Source organism: Lonchura striata, chromosome 8 (genome assembly GCF_046129695.1).
Source record: "Lonchura striata isolate bLonStr1 chromosome 8, bLonStr1.mat, whole genome shotgun sequence".
Lineage (NCBI taxonomy): Eukaryota > Metazoa > Chordata > Aves > Passeriformes > Estrildidae > Lonchura > Lonchura striata.
In genome coordinates, this window is record NC_134610.1 from 23,501,725 (window position 1) to 23,520,907 (window position 19,183).

At 36.4% G+C, this 19,183-nt stretch overlaps 1 protein-coding gene across 14 annotated transcripts in view; it reads right to left on the reverse strand.

Moving 5' to 3' along the window:
• ZNF385B (zinc finger protein 385B) overlaps positions 1-19,183 on the reverse strand; it is a 155,908-nt gene that overhangs the window by 90,847 nt on the left and 45,878 nt on the right. Inside the window, exon 1 of one of the 14 annotated variants that reach the window (XM_021552500.3) lies at positions 18,057-18,655. The exons of the other annotated variants lie outside the window; for them this stretch is intronic. The gene's annotated coding sequence lies outside the window, so the exon portion shown is untranslated. Of the gene's footprint in view, positions 1-18,056; positions 18,656-19,183 lie in introns of those variants that run through there. 14 annotated transcript variants of the gene reach the window in all.

Consider the following 19,183-nt stretch of genomic DNA (forward strand, 5'->3'; position numbering starts at 1 on the left):
CTAAAAAGTTTTACTAACGAAAAAAAGTCACTCAGAATCCAAAAATAGCTACCTAAAACATGTTTTTTTTTCACTTAAGATTCTATTGTCCACCCCCTTCCACTTTGCTTTGATAGGGGCAACTCTCCCTAGCAGAGTGGAATACATCATGCTTGTATTTTGGCTGATTAGAAACTTGAAGAATTGTACTGTCAGGATGTGACTCAAGAGAAATGAACAGTCTATGCAGATGTGCTACATTTTCAGATTAAGTACAGAGAAAAATCATCTTTCCAAGAAGTCCAATGTGTAGCAGTTTGGACTTCTGTAAAGTTTAGTGCCAAGCAGCAATAGCATCCAACTGTCAAATTCATAAAAGGCTTCTTTGCAGAGCCATGCTTGGATCCTTAGGTTTTGTCCTTTGCTTTTCATGCACAAGCAACTCTTAAGGCTTGCTGTTCCTGTTCTCAAGGTTTTCTCTTCAGCGCACTGTATGCCAGTCACATACAGAATTGTTACAGGAAATGTTCACTGAAGGGCAGTCTAGAAAAAAAATGGGCAATATTGGGTAATAATAAAAAAGCTAAGAAAAAGACAAAACTTAGTTGCTAAGGTTTGATCTTATTGTTATTATACTACCCATCATGATTCTTAATTCTCAACTTTGTTCACCTAATGTTTTCAGCACAAAAATGCTACTGTTATGATCACAGGAGGAATTTCATTAATATTTCAATGAACTTATATTTGCATTATCACACTAATGAACTAGAAGCACCCTCCAGAGACATTGACATAAACCAATGATTAGTATGTAAAAGAAAGGACCTTTATTCAACAAAAAACAATTACCCTCCCTACTTCTTGGAATAAAAGATCAGTAATCCAATCTTTATTAAGCATGGGGGAAGCCAAATCACCCATTCTTAGCTTCAAAAATTCAAAGCAAGGCTCAAAGCAGAGGTGAAGTAACTTTGTCAGGAGAATACCAATGCCCTGTCAAACACGCTGGGAAATCTGCTGGCCATGCTTGAGTAGTATTTTAATACACCACTTAATACAATCCCCAAGAATCATCCCAGTTTGAAGGAGGAAAATTGAAGCGAGAGGTGAGGTAGAACAACCTGATCCTACTGTACAGGCAACAGCCTGGTCAAGCACATATCCAGTGAGTAAAAGTAAAATCCCTTTCACAGTAGACAAATTTCACAATGTATGACAAACCACCAGGGCTTTCCAGAAACATCTCAGAACAGAAAGTTATTCAATCAAAGGAGTTCAGTTATTCTCCTCTAAGTCTTTTGCCCTCATCAAGTTAATGACAGTGAATTGTGGTACAAACAGACACAGATTCAAAGCAGAGATAAGCAACTGTATTCTCCTGAACTCTTAAATCTTAACCTCCACCAAGACATCTACACATCCAGTCATATATGTACTACTTTACATATATGTACTAGCTTTTCCTTTTCCTGTCACCCAGCTCTCACTACGTTTGGCTCCAGGACAATTCCCAAAAGCAGTATGTAACTCTGCCCCAGATGACACATTAGGCAGATGCCTCATGGCAAGCATCCTCTTGAAATACATATGACAGGACTACTAAAACCTACCAGCTCATACTGGTATCTTGTACTTTTACTTACATGAAACAAATTCTGTTTGAATATCTGCTTCACACAGATGCATCAAACTCACACACATATTCACCAGTGCCTATACACCCATTAAGCTTAACATTATACTGCATGCTAGAGGAAATAATAAAATAGTATTCCTGTTCTAGTTTATGGTATTTTGAAAAAGAAAATTACCTGGAGCGTATCCTCAAAGATGACATTTTAACTTCAACAGCTCCTCCCAGGACACTGGTGAGATGAAAAATATATTCCCAATTTTATGAAGCATAGAAGTATTTTCATACGTAGCAACCAGATGCCACATTTTTTAATGCACGCACCTTTGTCATGATGGGGAATGGTGCAGCCATAAGAACTTAATGTCAGTTTAATTCTCCCCGAGCAGCAATCTTCACAGACAAATTTTTAAATCTTTCTCCAGCTTCAAAGACTGCAACAGGTTCTACAGGTATGCAACCTTCAAGGTCCTAACAAATATTCAAGGCATGACACTCCAGTTATAAATGCACAGTAAAACCTATTTTTGTTCAAACTGTTAATCACCATTGCCCACCTCACCAGCTACTTTGATCTAATTTTTCATTGAAAGGTCTAGATGACAGCAAATGTTTTAGGATTCATTCCAGTAAGTCATTACTTCCCTGCAGTTGGAAAAGAGAGAACGATGAACTTATTTTCTGCTTTGGATCTTGTATTCCAGAGTACTGAAGAAAATGAAATTTCCCATGCCATGTATGAGGCACCTTTGATCCTTCCTCTTTATTATGGGCACACAGATTCTGAAAGACTATTAACTTTCAGTTCTCAAACTCCACATTGCATTTCTGTACAACTGTCATACAAATTTAGAATTGAAAAAACTACATATTTGGAAGTGGCAACATTTTAAAAGTCATATGTAACTCTTCTCCAGCATTTTCTTCCCAAATTCATATTTATATTAGTATATATACTTGTCATAATTACAGAGTTCCTAAATAATGTGATAGTAGGGAATCACAGAGGATAAGCAGCTTCAAGCTAGTCTAAATAATATAAAAGGTCCTTGATTATTTTTAATATGTGTATTACAATAATGGTGAGAGGTGCCAAAATGACATCACGCTACACAGTAACAACAGCTCTCCATACACACATTAAGAAAGAATTCTTGACCTAAATTATAGTTCAAGTAAGCGATAAAAAAAAAAAGAGATACATGTGACAAGTAGATCAACTTTTATGCAAAGTGAATGAAAGCATCTGTAACTTTCCCAAAGTCAAACAAATTATGTGATCTGTACTGCTTCATTATGACAAATTTCTTTTACTAAGCATGTTCTGATCATTTTACTCCAGTTCAGTCATCTTTCCTGGAGCTGAAAAGCTATCACAAGAGATAGATCCCAGAGGCATTTCTCCTGACATATATTTTTCATTTAGAAAGTGATGACACGCCAATAAAAAAATCCCCAACAAACAAAACCCTCAAAGACTCACCAGTCCAATGCCATTTGTAAAGCATTTTGTCACTGAGGAAGAGGCAACACTCATGCTCCAGAAATTCCCAAATTCTAATGCAAAGAATTGCATATGGTCAGGCTGGGGAAGCTTTTGTCCTTAAGCAAAAGCATAAGCGCTTTCAGAAAAAAAGGGAAAAGGGAGCAGGGTACACAGATTCAGGTTGCTTCCAGAACTTTCTACAGCATGGGCAGGGGAGCATATTGTGGAGTATGTTTATACCAGTAAGAAGGACTGTCTGATTTCCACAGAAATTATTGGAATTCACTATGGTGAATACCTTAAAAGACTGTCTTTATCTAGAAATCCACTCCTTTGGCACTGGAAATATGAAAACCCAATAAAGGCCATAGGAGAGGTGCTATAAAAATTTCCACATGGATAACTTTTTTTAATTGGCATCCTCTGTTGTAAGGGATAGCAGCCTTTAGCAAGTCATCAAATGGAAGAAGAGTGGGTCACCATCACAAAAATGTTACCTTAACAATAAAAATGAGGAAGACATTAGCATCAACATGAAAAGGCAAATTCAACACAGCCTTCTGAGACATTATTTAGCTTGAAAATACATTCAAATCCTCTGAATGACTAAGAGCTTCAGGAATTATTAAAAAAAAACACAAAAAAACCCCAAAATCAGTAAAACCTTTACCCCTCCACCACAGCAAACCAAACAAATTTTTTGCAAGGACTAATATCCAAAAAGTTTGAACATAGGTAAAAAGCATCAAGACAGTTTTACTGAGAGAGTGAAGGTATAAGAAATAAGCAATGCATCCAGGTATAAGATGAGCTGGCAGCTCAAACTGACTCCAAATTACCATCTGAGATTTTTGTTATGAAAAGCATAGCATCCTGATGCAAGAAGAAACAAAAAAGAGAAACTAAACCACATTAAAAAGCACCCTAACACCATTAAAAAACATTCATAACTCATAGGCTTACTGGATCTTATTGGAAGACATACTCAAAACATCCATATCTCTTTCTGTTCAGATTTTAACCTACCACCTCCCTCCTGAATGGGCATTCTTGTTTAATGGCAGGTCACGAGAGGAAGTTCTACAGGTGAAATCACTTCTGGTAAATTGCAGGGGTAGAAGCCTGTACCGCCTAGTTCTAAGCCAGGTGTTTCAACTGAGTGCAGGTAGGACAGTGTGGCTCTCCAAGCACTTGTGTTCAGCCAGAGTCCTAAAACAGGCTGAGGGGAGTCTCCTGCCTTCTGAGTTGCTTAACGGGCAAATCCAAGAAACTTAATTTCTACCCATACTCTGTAAATGTGAAGCGAGTCTGTTCTGTGGACTGTATATTGGCTCCAGTCTTCTCCCACATAGCCTCCTCAAGCAGGGGAGGAATTGCACATTTCACAAATTCCCTACCCTTCAATCCTTCCTCTATTTGTCACTTTCTCTCAGTTTTCCTTTTCTTGGTATTTCCATCTATCCTTTCTCTACTTAAATTCACACTCCACTGCTCATAACTATGATCATACTGGCTTCTTCTCCTTTGTTTTCTCTTCTTGCATACAAAATTATTTTCCTTTCTGGTGACGATGAGTTAGCAGTTGGGTTTTTTTCATTTTTGTGAGTTTTTTTTTTTTTTTTGGGGGGGGGCAGGGGGGATTGTTTGTTTTGGTATTTTTTGCCCCTTTTTTCCCCTCCCCACAGGATTGCACAATACCTCATACTGTAGACTGGGTTTCAGTATATCTGCAAAATATCAAATCAATGGCACCCACTGCAAAGCCAGCTGGAAAGAAAATACACTCTTGCATCAGCATAACTACATTTCAGACCATGGGCAGGGAGAAAGCTGACAGAATGGAACCACCCAGCACAAAACCCATGCCAGGACTATTTTGGACATGGAAGATGCATGTGAGATGCTGACCAAGGGCTCTGTACTACGCTGGGACAATTGTTTCTCTGGTCAGGCAGCTGGATTCATGTAGTAGGACAGAGTCTGTTATAGAAAAATTTTCCTGAAGCAGATGGATACTGTTACTCAACAAAGAGACCAGCCTCTCAGAGCATGGTGGCAAGTAGTAGCTCATTTTTATTTCACCCTTAGGTGTGAAAGTCATTTAAACTGCTTAACTGACACAAAGACATGGGGTTAATTTTTCTTGGCTGCCAGCATTCTTTTTTTCACAGTCATCAAATTGTGTACATGGGCTTCGCAGAGATGCCTTGTGTTCAGACACATCAGAACTAGAAGTACATTTACACCTGTTAAAATCCATCCCCAAAGGTTTGCAGGTTCAGAGATGCACGCATTCATTCAAATATTTCTGAGACTCCATAGGTATATATATCTACTATCAACACAAGCATATGCTCCCAAAGCTGTGTATGAACAAGTGCAAGATGTACAGAAACTTGGCTGAAAATTTCCAGGCATTGGATAGAAGAAAAACAAAACACCCCAACTCCAGGAAAAGCACTGCAGCAGCGGCTGTGCTGTCAAACCTCCACCTATACCATTGCAATGGAAAATTCCATCAGTTTGCTCCGCAGCTTCCAAAGCTAGCTGTTCTAAAAACATCACAGGGATTGTGTAGGTTATGTTACTACAGTACAAAAACCACAGCAACATCACAGAGCAACTACTTCATCCTGAAACAGTCACTCTGAATGCTGTTACATTTTGTAAGCATTCTGTATATATCCCATATATATTCCATTATATTTGTATTGTGTACATGACATCCTCCCTTTCTCAATCTGAATAAAATACTAATCTTGAAATTCTAACCTCAAAGGCTCTTCCTTGATACCTTAACTGCCTTTCATCACATGCATTTGGGTATGTATTTCCTTCAGGGCATCTGAGATGTATCCCTTTGGGACAACATGCTCACTAAGGACTTCTGTAAAGGGGGTACTCAGCTAATCCAAGTTCTCTGGAGACATTTAAAGCACTGACAGCAGTAAGATCATTTCAGGCACCTGTTATGAATTTTGAAGCAACCTAATTTAATTAATCATAGACTGAAGTAATTTGGATTCTCTCAGTCAGATTGGCATATATTTTCTGTGATTTTCTTGAAATGAGTTTGTTTGGAATTCAACAGATTTATAGCACTGCAGTCTGCCACCCTTTTGGCAAAGTACCAACATACTGCAATGCATGACAGGATACAGATTTATTCCCATAAAAACATAACTGAGCTTCTACTCATCATAGAGAAAACAGTTAAAAATCACATTATTTTTATTACAACAGACATGGCAATGTCTGTTTTAAATTTTAAATTTTTAATTTAAAAATACTATTCAAATTAGGTTATTTCAACATTATTATTAACTAAATAAAAATATCAAAGTGTAAAGCCGTTTGACTAAGCCTTCCCTAATATGACAATTATTCCTGAGGGCTATTTCACTATTATCTGCCATTCAACCCAGTTTCCCAAAGCACTGATACTCTGAAACTGCAGAGAAGCCAAAAGAAACTGCAGATACTCTGTCCTTGGAAAACTAGGCCAGCTGTCTTTCTGCAATTCTTCAGCTTCACCTCAGTTTAAGTCTGAGGTATTCTTAAAAGAAAGCACAACCCAAACTCTCTTTAAATGAGTGGTATAGAACCGCAGTTGCAATCGCTCCTGCATATACAGTACTAATTTAAGCTGCCCTGACAGACTGGATTCTCCCCAAAAATAGAGGAAAAACCTACCAAAGTGAAAGAGGCTTACATGTGCCCAACTACAAGACAGTTTTGTTGAGCAAGGCAGTTTATGGGGAAGCTTTGTGCACTGGCACACAACGAAACATGAAGAACAAATATCCAGGACCAGCTGAACTAAAACCAGCTGAATAAGATGGACTCTGCAGGACAGCCAGTATCTTCCTTAGCCACAGAATGTTTTGGCACCTAACAGCTCTTAAATTTAATGGAAAATCGAGAGTTTCCTTTTCTTTTAAACATATAAGGACTCTCTCCTTGAAAAAGTCTTCTGGATAAATGAACACCTCATGTCTCTACTAATTTATTATTCCCATTAACAATTCCCTCACTTTGTGTATGTATGTCTAGCCTGCTGGGCTCAGCAAAAAAAGTGGCAGATATCACTCAATGTTTACCAGTTTAAAAAAAATCATAATAATTTTGTTCTTAAATAGAATGTTGAATGTTTAGAAAGGCAGTTTAAAATGGAACTGTGCAGAGGGCCACTTTCTGTAAATTAGTCAGTTGATGAAGTCTGCTCATTTTGACAGCTGTAGAACCATACTAAACACCTGGGAAAGATGTCATAATGGCTACCAATGTATTTCAAATTCCAGTAAGATCTTTTCTATGTCTCCTTTAGAAACAAATGATAAATAATGAATTGATATAAATAAATTTATTACATAAATAAAGTATTGTCTGGACAGATTAACTGTCCAACTTGGGTTTGCTATCTGCTATACAATATTGCTGATTAAAACAAGTACCTTAAGCACCTTCACTTAGTGAAGGGGCAGTAAGAGAAACAACCTCACCTGCTTTCAATATATCTGCAATTATTTAATCAGGATATAATCTCATTATTTCTGTATTTTGCACACATTTTTAGGTTTTTATGCCCATTGGTCTACTGAGCATGCCAGGTATCACCCTTCATTTCATTGGTTTCAGGGGAAAATTTAGTGGTTAAGTAGACTTGGTAAAAGATGAATGGAAATGGTTGTTCTAATTTCATATTTTTAGATATAAAATAATATCTTTAATAAGAATTTTCTTTAAAAAATCTGCTCCCGAGTTGGAAACTTGAGAAAGAGCAAAACAGACTTCTACAAAAAACACCACACATGATGTGGCAGGTAAACGAACATTTAATTTGGTATCTCAAATCTTTAAATATATGTCACAGATGAGAAAATAACTACTTTAGAAAGGAGTCTATATAGGTTTCACATAAAAGGTAACTGAGAGGAAGGAAAAGTCTGCATAATTAACTCAATGTCAGATCCGACAAGCCAAGAGCTTACATCCTTCAACACCAGTGTGAAGAATATAGACCACCAAAGCATATTCTGTCTTTAGAGGTTAACCTGCACAGGGCAGCCATTGTTAAATATATCACAAGAAAGATGTGAGTACCTCCTGAACCTAGAAGAGGACCCTTACAGAAAATTTCTGTCATCTTTGGAAATAAACTGAACCTTCAGCCAAGCAATTCTCTCCCATAATTGTAAATAAACACATGAGTTTGGCAGCAACAGAACTGTGAAATACTAGTTCCACATTAAGAAATCAGCAAAAAGGTAATTCAGTATTTTGGTTTTGGACATCTCTGATGTCAGGCACACAAGCACTCTTCTGTCCACCCCTCCCAAACAGCTCCCAATAATTTGTTTCAGTCAGCATTGCTGGCTCCTGATGAGAAAAACTGACTAATGAGACAAGTGTTCCTTACTACAGCCAGATTTGGATCAAGTCTGAAACTTGAGAAGCAATGAAGAGCCAGGGCATCTTTGTCACAATCCTTCACATAAACTTCTATTTTCATATATGTGACAGAGTACAAAGACCAGCACAGAAATACATCTTGCAACCTCACATCCACTTGCTGAGGAAGACAGATATCTTTGCTTTTCCTTTACAGAGAAGCAAACACCATCCATCCATAACCACTCACATATAAAGAGCACAAAATAGAAACCACATCTGACATTACTGGCTGTGAATCCAAACACAGAGATTGAAAAACAGTATAACAAACTCTGGTCATTTCAATCACTTTGAAATCTCAGTATGAAAAAAAATTACATGTTTAATCTTAATTAAGATTAATCTTCAATCCTCAGGCCACAGATGCTTTATAAACAGAGATAGAGATGTGATCATCTCAATCTACTCAGTGCTTGTCAGGCTGCACTAGAACAGTACTAGTACAGTTCTAGTCCCTAAAAAAAACAATAAATATGTGGACAGAGTGATGAGGTCCAAAGAAGGCCCTAAATGGTGATCAAAGGTCTGGAGAACCTGCCCTTTGAGGAAAGACTTAAGGAGTTGGACTTTTCTCCCTGGAAAAGAGAAGACTTAGGTGGGAACTCATAACAGAATTACAGCACTGTCAACTAAAGGACAGTCATAAAGAGGATGGAGGCTCTCTCTCCATGAGGATCCACACGGAGAAGACAAAGTGAAGTACAAGAAGTACACTGGGAGATGCATCATCTTGACATGAGAAAAAATTACAGTGAGATGAATTCACTGCAACAACCTCCCAGGAACATGATGGAATCCTCATTGCTAGAGGTTTCAAGATGTGGACAAGCTGCTAGATAATCTTCTCATGACTTCCCTTCCCTGGAAAGCTTGGACCAGATGGTCTTTCAAGATCCCTTCTAACCTGGGCCATTCTCTGAAAAGATTACCCAGTTTTGCAAGAATATGTTGTGATAAATGTTATAAGTATGCACATATAACCTGATGATACTAAAAAGACATTAAAAAAAAAGGTAGTGAAAAAAATGTGTCACAAGCATTTTAAATTAATGTAACACAATTATATCAGAGAATTTAGCTCTTGCTCACCTCTTTTCAAAATAGACACATGAAATTATGACTTCCACAACTGTTTATGCAGTGTTTGTTGCTCAAGCAAGTTCCAGATCACAGACACTATACATAGTATAGTCCACTAAAGATCAAGTTTTATCTAGTAATAGATGGATCTATATATACAGTTCTAGAGCATAAAAATACTACTAAGAAATCGCATTAAACCTATACTCATTAAGTCAATCTACAAGAAAAAGTGGCCATCTATACTGCTAATCGCCACTTGCCAAGATCCCTGTGAAATGAATTCAATCTTTGTAGAGTAATCTGAGTGATGGAGAAGCAATTGTTCTTATTACTGAATGATCACAACTCAAAATACTGTGACTAAAAATATTCAAGATACAAAAATTTCAAGAGTGATTCAGTTAAGAGGTTTTTAAAATATCTGTATTGCTCCATGTGACATAGGAAATCCACTTCTGTATTCAAATAAAATTATTATTATTTAATGTCAAGGTTTCGAAAGGTGAATATGAAATTATTTCGTGTCTTCAGATGCTGAAACATGAGGGGACAAAAAGACCCCCTATACAATTTTTCAGGGTCTCTCATATAATACTGACAAAGAAGTGCTTTTGTACTATAACTGGCTGTGATAGCATATAACATCAGATGTTCTGTGTGCTTCTTCCCCAGAAAAAGCACTTTTTTTAGCAGAATAGACAGTAATACTCATTTGGGAATAGTCTTATTACCATTTTGCATAGGATTTGTGTCTTATTATGACATATATTCCTTAGTTTTACAAACAGAAGTTAAAAACTCAAATCCTTTATTCATCTTGTACTTCTCATTTTTTGTGTTGTCTATCCAGAAGAAATTTAGCTTACCAAAATAAAGTTATTATCAATTTTCAGTATATTACATTACACATGTTCTTCTATCTTCCCTACCTTACTTTATGTGAACTTTATTTTAATATTGGCTACTGTTTTACTTAAATCATCTCCTCTCTGTTACATGTTAACATAAAGCAACAGAACATAATTTCCTCTCTGTTACATGATAAGATAAAAAGACAGACACTAATAAATTCTCAGCCAAGAGGTCTACACCTGCTTTAAACCCTTTTCTGTGCAGTGGAGCGTTAGCAGCACTGGCACTTAAATGAGAGAAAAAAAGACAGCATAAAAATGTTGTGCTAAATGATACTGGCTCAGGAAATGAGAGACCAGCTCATTAATACAAGAATCTACCTTAAGACATGGACATATCTTCCTGCTCAGATGTCTTCAAATAATCAATTAAGTGGATGTTGCTAAGACTATTTCAAAGATTTCTTCTCAGTAACATATAGAGGTCAAGGCTTTACTTGTCAATATTGTTAAAACAGAGCTTTAATACTGGACACAGTAGATGGAATTTTTATAGAGAAGCCTCTACATATTATCATTAATTTTACTTGTCCTGAAATAAAAAAAAAAATAAAAACTGTAAAAATAGAAGTCCTATTTCTCCTTTATACCTTCTCTAAATTTGTTGTTATTTTTGTTTTTGTTCCTTGCCTGGGCAGAGGTCATACTTAAGCACCCTTAACCATCTTGCTGAAGAGAATACTAATGTGCAAGTTACCAAGAGCAGACTCATTTACATAATTTAAATCAATATCAAATTATGTGGACTCCCCCACCTTATTTTACTTTTTATATTTATTTTATATAACTATATATTATTATGTAGTTTCTTAGGGGTTTTTTTCTCAACTCTTCAGTAAGAACACAACCCTGAATACTTTAACAAAATTTCATCTTATCTTGATTGACTTGAGGATCTTTCCATCAGGACAGGAAAGGAAAAGAAAGAGGTAAATGCCAATTACAGCTTTGGTCCTCTATGTTAGCTAGCAGTTTGGGAATCAGAGCTTAATAAAGTAGCCACAGAATGAAAATCCTGCTCATCTGACATCAAAACTTTCAAAGGGGTAAGGGTAAAATATTTAAGAAAGTATTCCCATAACAATCACTGGCAAAAATCCTAATTATGCTGAAACTGTGAGATCTATTTTGTCTTATTTTTTCTATCATGAATCTTCATTCTGAAACAGATACAGTTGTTTGAAAAATTCCAATTACATTATCCCTTAGTGCCTCTTGATCTTATGCAGACTGCTCTCATAGTTAACATTTACAAGAGAGCAACAGCCTCTTCATCTATAAAACATCCAAATTTTAACAACATTATGTATGAAGGTGAAGTTCACTATGTCACATGGGAACTGAAAATCAGGATGCATCTTAGCAGTAGCTACATGAAATTCTGCATGCTTGCTTTTATGCCTGGATTTTCAGAAGCTATGATAATTTTTAAATCAGTTAATGATCTAGTACAAAAGATCATTCCCTGAGATGATTCTGCAGCCCTACTGTCCTCAAAAAACAGCTTCCTCTCCAGGTACAAGTATCAACACGAAGGCAAAAACGTGTTCTGCCTTACAAACCACACCAGGAGTAAGTACCACAGTGAGAAACAGCCTGGTTTAAGACCAGACTCATTTTTCCCCATCCTTGTCAAACACCAGCTTCTTTAAAGACATCTATCAGCCAAATGCTATGACACCTATTGTAATTCCAGATGACTTCCAAGTCATAAGATTTGAGAAATAAGTAATTTATAATGCAGATGAACTACATTTCAGTCTTTTCTAGATTACGCAGTTACTATGTCTACATTGATTCAACACCCATGCAAATTAAAATACATATTGGAGGTTAAGAGAGTGAACAAAATCATAAGAGTTTATTTTTCAACTCTATACTACTTCCCTTTCTCCTAGAGTGGAAAAAAACAGAACTGTCATCCAAACTCACCAACTGAGTTTAGAAACCATTAACTCAAACCTACAAGGTCATCAAGATAAGAACAAAATCAATAGGATAGTCCTTCACTGCTTTTTTCAGATATGGCTAATAAGTCTCTACAGCACAGCCTTACACACTGGCTCATTTTTAGCCAAATATTTACCCTGGTTGCAGTGCAACTCCTGGTTTGCTTTACAAGCTCTCAGTGTTCTGGTTTTGACTATAGCACTGCTTCATGCATCTGGTGGGGCCGCACTGCTGTAAGGCTGTGCTTAGTGCACATAACACCCCCATCAAGTCTGGGTAATGCACAGCTTGCTGAGGAGAATGGGAAAATAATGCTCAAATAATGGAAGACAGCATCTGGATATTATAACTGTGACCAACCACCTAAGCCAGAATGAAAGTCTACATTAGGGTGATGTTAACTCATTAAACAGAAGTGCAGAAATTAACTCTCTTGGCCTGCAGCCAGTGATGACCACACATCCTGAAGGAAGGCCAGCACTCTGAACACACCAAAACTTGCCATCTGCATGGATGAGTGGTGGGAGAGCTCTCATCACCAGACAGTGACAAGCCCTGGCATAGCTCATGTTCAGATGTTGAACTTTTAAGGCTCTTTGCAAAGCAGTCCCTCCTCCCCCTTGTCAATCCTTCTGCCACTAAAAGCCAGCATTCAACTGATTTGCCAAAGCAGATCACACCTCATGCCAACCCTGACATAGGAAATTTCTGTCTGATGGCCACCCTATCACAAACCTTTTAATGTTGAAAATACACACGAACTCTTCAAACAGGAGCAGCTTCCCTTTAATAAAGTAAGAGCAGTGGTACTGCCTATAAAGGGACTAAGTACCAGCAATGACAGCACAGTGTGTCTGCTCATCATGTGCACACCCTGAAACAGGCACTGCTGAGCTAAGCTTAATGACACACCAGAGAAAACATTTGAGAAATAGACAGCAACACCTGCCATGGATGCAAATTGGCCTACCTAGCTTCTATTTTCAGCAATTTGGTGCTTAACTGCTATATTTGGAAAAGACAGAAGAAAAAAAAAAAACAAACTGTTTGTGTTTGGGAACCATGCAGAACATTAAAACACCTATTCAAAACAAATTATTCAGACAAAAATTTCAGATCACAGGAGTGGATATACAGGTTTCCTTTGGCAGCATGGTAAAACCAGGGTTATCATCTTGGCACAGGTAATTTCACCTGTGCAGAGAAGCTTTGCAATCTGTTCCACTTGAATAAAGGGAGAACAGTCTTTATCCAACATACTAAACAAGGAAGGCTGTCACAGCTTCACAAATGCAGCTAAACACCATCCTAGTCATCCTGCAGCATAAAAAGGCACCACAAAAATGGTCAGCAATATCCAGTACCCAGCTGAAGTAATTTTTGTTCACAAGGAGTACTGTCTGGAGGGAGTTTTTCTGATAGCATGCAAGTCTGAAACTCCTCCAAGATACTGACAATAGCCAAGTCATTATGAACTGACAAAAGTGGAAATAATTTTAAGGCTTGCCAAGGGCCATAAAGGTCACCATTAATGAGGCTGAAAAAAACCAAACATCCAAAGCCCCACCACAATGCCACAAGCATGAGACACAGACACACTGAAATTTGTTATACCTAAAGCCTCCTACCACACTGAAATACATCCTATACCATGATGTCTTGCCTTCTTCAAACTTTCCTTGCAATTCCCTCCTGTACACAGGAGAGAAGAACTGCAAGTAAAATTCTCAAAGTATCTCTAAGCAATTTTAATGGTATTTGCTATGACAGTGATAAGGAGCACACAATGTCACAGATAGAATATTTTATGTGCACTTGTTTAGCTTACATATGAAAGACTGAAAAGTAGTTACCAAATAATTTTTCTTGGTTGGAAGATAAAATTGTGTTTTATTTATGGCTACAACATATAATTGGCAAGCAAACCTTTTTGAGGTTACCCTAGAAAGGCATCATTATTTACAGGAATCAAAAGTTTGGGCCTTTAACTTTCAAAACAATTCCAGATGGTTCTCCAAAAAGTGATATTTTTAGTAGTTTATGCTAATGTTACAAAAAATGTCATCTTTTAAATAGCTGAAAGTAAAATGCTACTTTATGAAAGATAACCAGGTATTGTATATCTCTCTGAATAACTTCAACTAGCCTGTCTCTTCCACTCCTACCAGACTCTGTTATCCTGAATTTTGCATATTACAAACTTCCTCTGCTTGGACGTAACAGGCTATAAACTGAAATAAGAACCAAGCAATTTATGCTGGTTTTTTAATAAAAGTACACAACTCCAATTGTAATTCCTCAAAATAACTCATCAGTCCTGAGATCTAGTGTATCACTTCTCTGCCCATTCAGTTTTGTACTCTGGAATTATTTTTAGTTATCTTTTAAGGCTACATGTCCATATACTATGTCAAAACATATACTTCCCGGTAAAAATGATAAAATTAAAGACAGCCAATATAACTTATTAGACAAAAGACTAATAACCAAATAATTTCTGACAAAAAAAAAATCAAATCATGCTTTGAATAAAATTTTTAATGTAGTAAATAACAGATAAGGAACTTCTTTTTCCTTAAAAGCCCAGTTATGAAGAAACAGGCTTTGAATCAGCTCCATATACCCATAATAATGCATGCACGACTTGATTTTTTTTTTTTTTTTTTTTTTTTACATTTCTCTTCTGTAATTATTTTTTTTTTTTAATACCTCTTTGGGTTATGTTCTTGAAGCCACTTATTTTGTTGAGTAACATTCATGTACTTTAAATGTTTTTACTCTCAGACGTTGCTTAGGATTTACTTCCCTTTTCTGTTTTTTTCATTATTGAAGTATTTTAAAGCATTTCAGAAGTTTCCAGAAATACAATCTTTACCTCCTCCTATAAAAATAGCAGTGCTTTTTCTCATCCTTTTCTTTTCTTTACTACCTCAATCTCTTAACATTTGGAACAACTGTGTTCTTCCTAGAACTGTTTAGAATTTATTTGCTTTTGGTTTATGAAATTTATTAGGTGTGAAATATTTTATTGCTTTATTTACTGGCTTCAGTGTCCTATTCTGGGAAAGCAGGCAGATCAGCTACAGGCACTCCTAAAGACAACAATATTAATGACTCCAGCTGATGTTCCTACTTGTCCAGCCAATAGAAATGTGAGCACTGCTCCTGCAAGCAGCATGCTTCCTGAAGCACTGCCCCAGCACACTCCAACTTCACTCCCTGGAGTGAAGCCAGACATATACCCTAGCCTGCTGCACAGAACTGCAGACAACACATTCTGATCATCACTCACCAAAGAAAAAAAATGTCATTTATATTTTTCATAAGTAGGACTCCTCAACATAAAACCTAAATTTTCCTCACCTAGAAATATTAAATTGGTCATTCAATTATCAAATAAAGAAAAGGGAATTTAGGCAACATAGTATCTATGACCAGGAAATTCAATTTCCCCCTTGAATGCAGAAAACTAGGTGCAAGACCTGAATAAAAGTATTGTGCTACTATCTCTCAGCCAACTGTGCTATCCCAGCGTGCCACAGAGTCCTACCAGCAGCCACATCATCCTTGACAGTCTTGCAATTCATGTATCTATGGCATATTGACCAAATAAATATGTTACACCATCCCAACACATCCAGAGCAAATGGATGTGTCTAACAAAATTAGAGAGATGAAAAGGAGCAGGCAGTGTACAAGGACCCTGACTATGATCATTACAAATCTGTGTTAAAAACTCCAAATTTAAGTAAATTATATTTTCATTGAACTATAATGAAAGTTTAAGATTGAGTAAGTATAGTTTGGACTCTCTGCATTTAACATTGTGGACCTGGAAACCTGTGTGTTTGCAACATGTACCACAACTTGAGATGGGAAGAGATCAGAGAGCTCCTGGCTCCCTGTCTGCTCCTTCATAACCTGTTAGACTGCACACTCATGTTCTGAGGCTGTTCCTTGACTCATTCTTCCTTTTCAAAAGCAAATGCCTCATGGCTGAGCTGTATTCATAAGGCATGGAAAAAAACAGCAATAAGGAATAAGGAAAACCACCAAATTTTATAGCTGTCTCGTTAACATATCAGCCCAATGAACAAAAAGACAATCCTGCTTAAGTCAAAGACTGTCCTACAGGACAAATAAATTTAATATTAATATTTAATATAGAAAAACAGATGAATGTTAAGGAAGCTCTTCTTCTTGTTTTGTTCATATATTAGATATTTCTTCTACTGTGATACAATCAAGTCTTGCCAAACAAGTACTCACTTTCACGAGAAACATCAAGAAAATAATTTAAATTTAGGAGAGCAATTTTTCCTAGATCTCTCTATTCTTCTAGTTTGCACTATTGCCTTAATGCCTTATATTTCAAAGGCAGATTTAAAAATTTTGGGAATAAGCCTTTGCCATAATTCTGTACAAGTCTAGCACAATAGAATTGTAGCTCTTAAGACATATATGAAATACAAATAATCATTCATTTCATTATGGTAACACAAAAGACAACAAGCTCCAAGCAAAATGCCCCTCATTTGTAAAGATGAACATGACTAATCCTGCGCCAAGACAAGACCAAAGATTAAAAAAAAAGAAAAAAAAAATCCAAAAAACTACTGCGCAATCTAAAATCTTGTTTAAATTTTCTTTTTGCTACAAGGCTGTATTGAACAATTAAGTGATTTTTTGTTGTTGTTGTTGTTGTTAACATAATGAAATCAAGACTTAGAGTACCTAGAGTACCTGTGAATTTAAGATTCCCTTACTGGACATTAATTTCAGGCAGGTATTTTTCATTAAAATTCAGCATATCAATTATTTTTTTTTCCAAGGCATGTTATTAAACCTTTATGCTCCACATCCCCTCCAATTCTTATTACCATTTTCATACCCTATGGTGAGGCTGACAAAAAGCAGTGTAGATTTGACAACCACAAGCACAGGAATCTAGCAAGAAATTACTATGCAAATGTGTCTGGGACAAGATAACATTAATAAATATTTGCTGATGGGCCTTTTGCTCCAGTAGGTGGCACATTTATAATGAAAATTTAACAGTAGTTTAAGCCAAAGATCAGAAGCCTCAGATGCACATGTCACTGAGAGATGATGAAAGACTAAAAACACTTCCAACATGTTGTCATTTTAGAGGAACCAATCCAAGCTCACTAAGTTCGTGAAAAGTTGCACGGAAAATATTTTCATTTTCATAAATACCTTACTTACAAAAAAAAGAGGCATTATATTTTTCTCAGCAGTTACTAGCAACCTCAATTAAAAAGGCCCATTAAAAAAATAATAGTTGTTTACCAAAGGAAAAAAACAATAAAAAGCAAACCTTCAAAGTTAGACTTCAGTTAATTTTGCAGCTATAGGAATGTAAGCCACAGGAAAATACACCACATTTTTATTTCACTGTAGAGAAAAATCAATTACAAACCCTGATACTAAAAGAGAAGTCTAAGAGAAGGGGAGAAAATACTAAAATTTGAAACTATAAAATTTGAACTAAAAGAGTTACTGTAAGACTATGTTTCAGAAAAAAAAAGTAACTAACCTGAGGTAACTCCTTGACTTCAGCAGGGGAAAATAGAGGGAAGCTTACATAGCAGGAGAAAAAGCAGGCAGTCCAGGAGTGACCAGCTGTGCCAGCTTTTCAGTGATGTGCAAAAAAGAATTCTACTTCTGTTTTAGTTTGAGCATTTTCACTTTAGATAATGCTACAAAATAATGTTCTTTAATTCAAGCCATGTTGCTTTTTGATTTATTCATGGACAACACTCTCAAAATCTTAAACACAGGTACACATACACTGACCCAGAAGAGAGAAGAGCTTAGATAAAAGTCAAGTTTCAAGCAAACTGCAGAAATAAATTCCAAGCAATACTCAAATTCATAGAGCTAGTATCAAGAAAAGAAAAGCCATATTCTGGCAGCATACTACCTGGAATCAGAAATACTGAACACCAGCTTGTAAAGTATTAGAAAGACCAGTATTAGTACTACAGTCACAGGATTAGGAGTCAGCCTGTTAACAGTACATCTTGTCAAGACAGTCCTGTGCAACCCAACTGTAAGCATTTAACCTAAAGTAAAAGGGTAAAATGGGAAGGAACTGGTTGTCCAAATAAATTAGTATGCTTACACTATGCTTCCCACAAAGTACAAAAAGAAGTCTTTGTGGGTAGATGGATGTAGCTGCTGGGGACATGCTCCAAAGGAGGTAAAGACATTCCAAGGATAATAGTCTGAACATAACTCTAGATGATATTGTCTCTAAACAATACAATGAAGTGAGAAAAAAACAATGACTAATGAGCATGAGTGTCAGTACTAATGTATGCAAAAACGATAAAAACTCAACAAAATTATTTACACGATTAGATTACATATATTCTTTCCCTAAAACCTAGGTAAAACTATAAGGAAACATCTGTCACAAAATCATGTACACAGTATCTTTACAAGCTAGGTAGATTCTCCATTCTCCACTTTCTGTTTTCACCAAAAGTATGCTTTAGATCAATGAAAGCTTTTGAAACTACAACCAAGAAAATTAGGAAACATTATGTACAGGAACTCAGATAAAGCTATGCCAATACAAACCCTACATCAATATTAAGCATATTTTCTTTTTGAACTGGTAAAATAACTTTGAGTGACAAAGTTCCCCTCACATCCCAG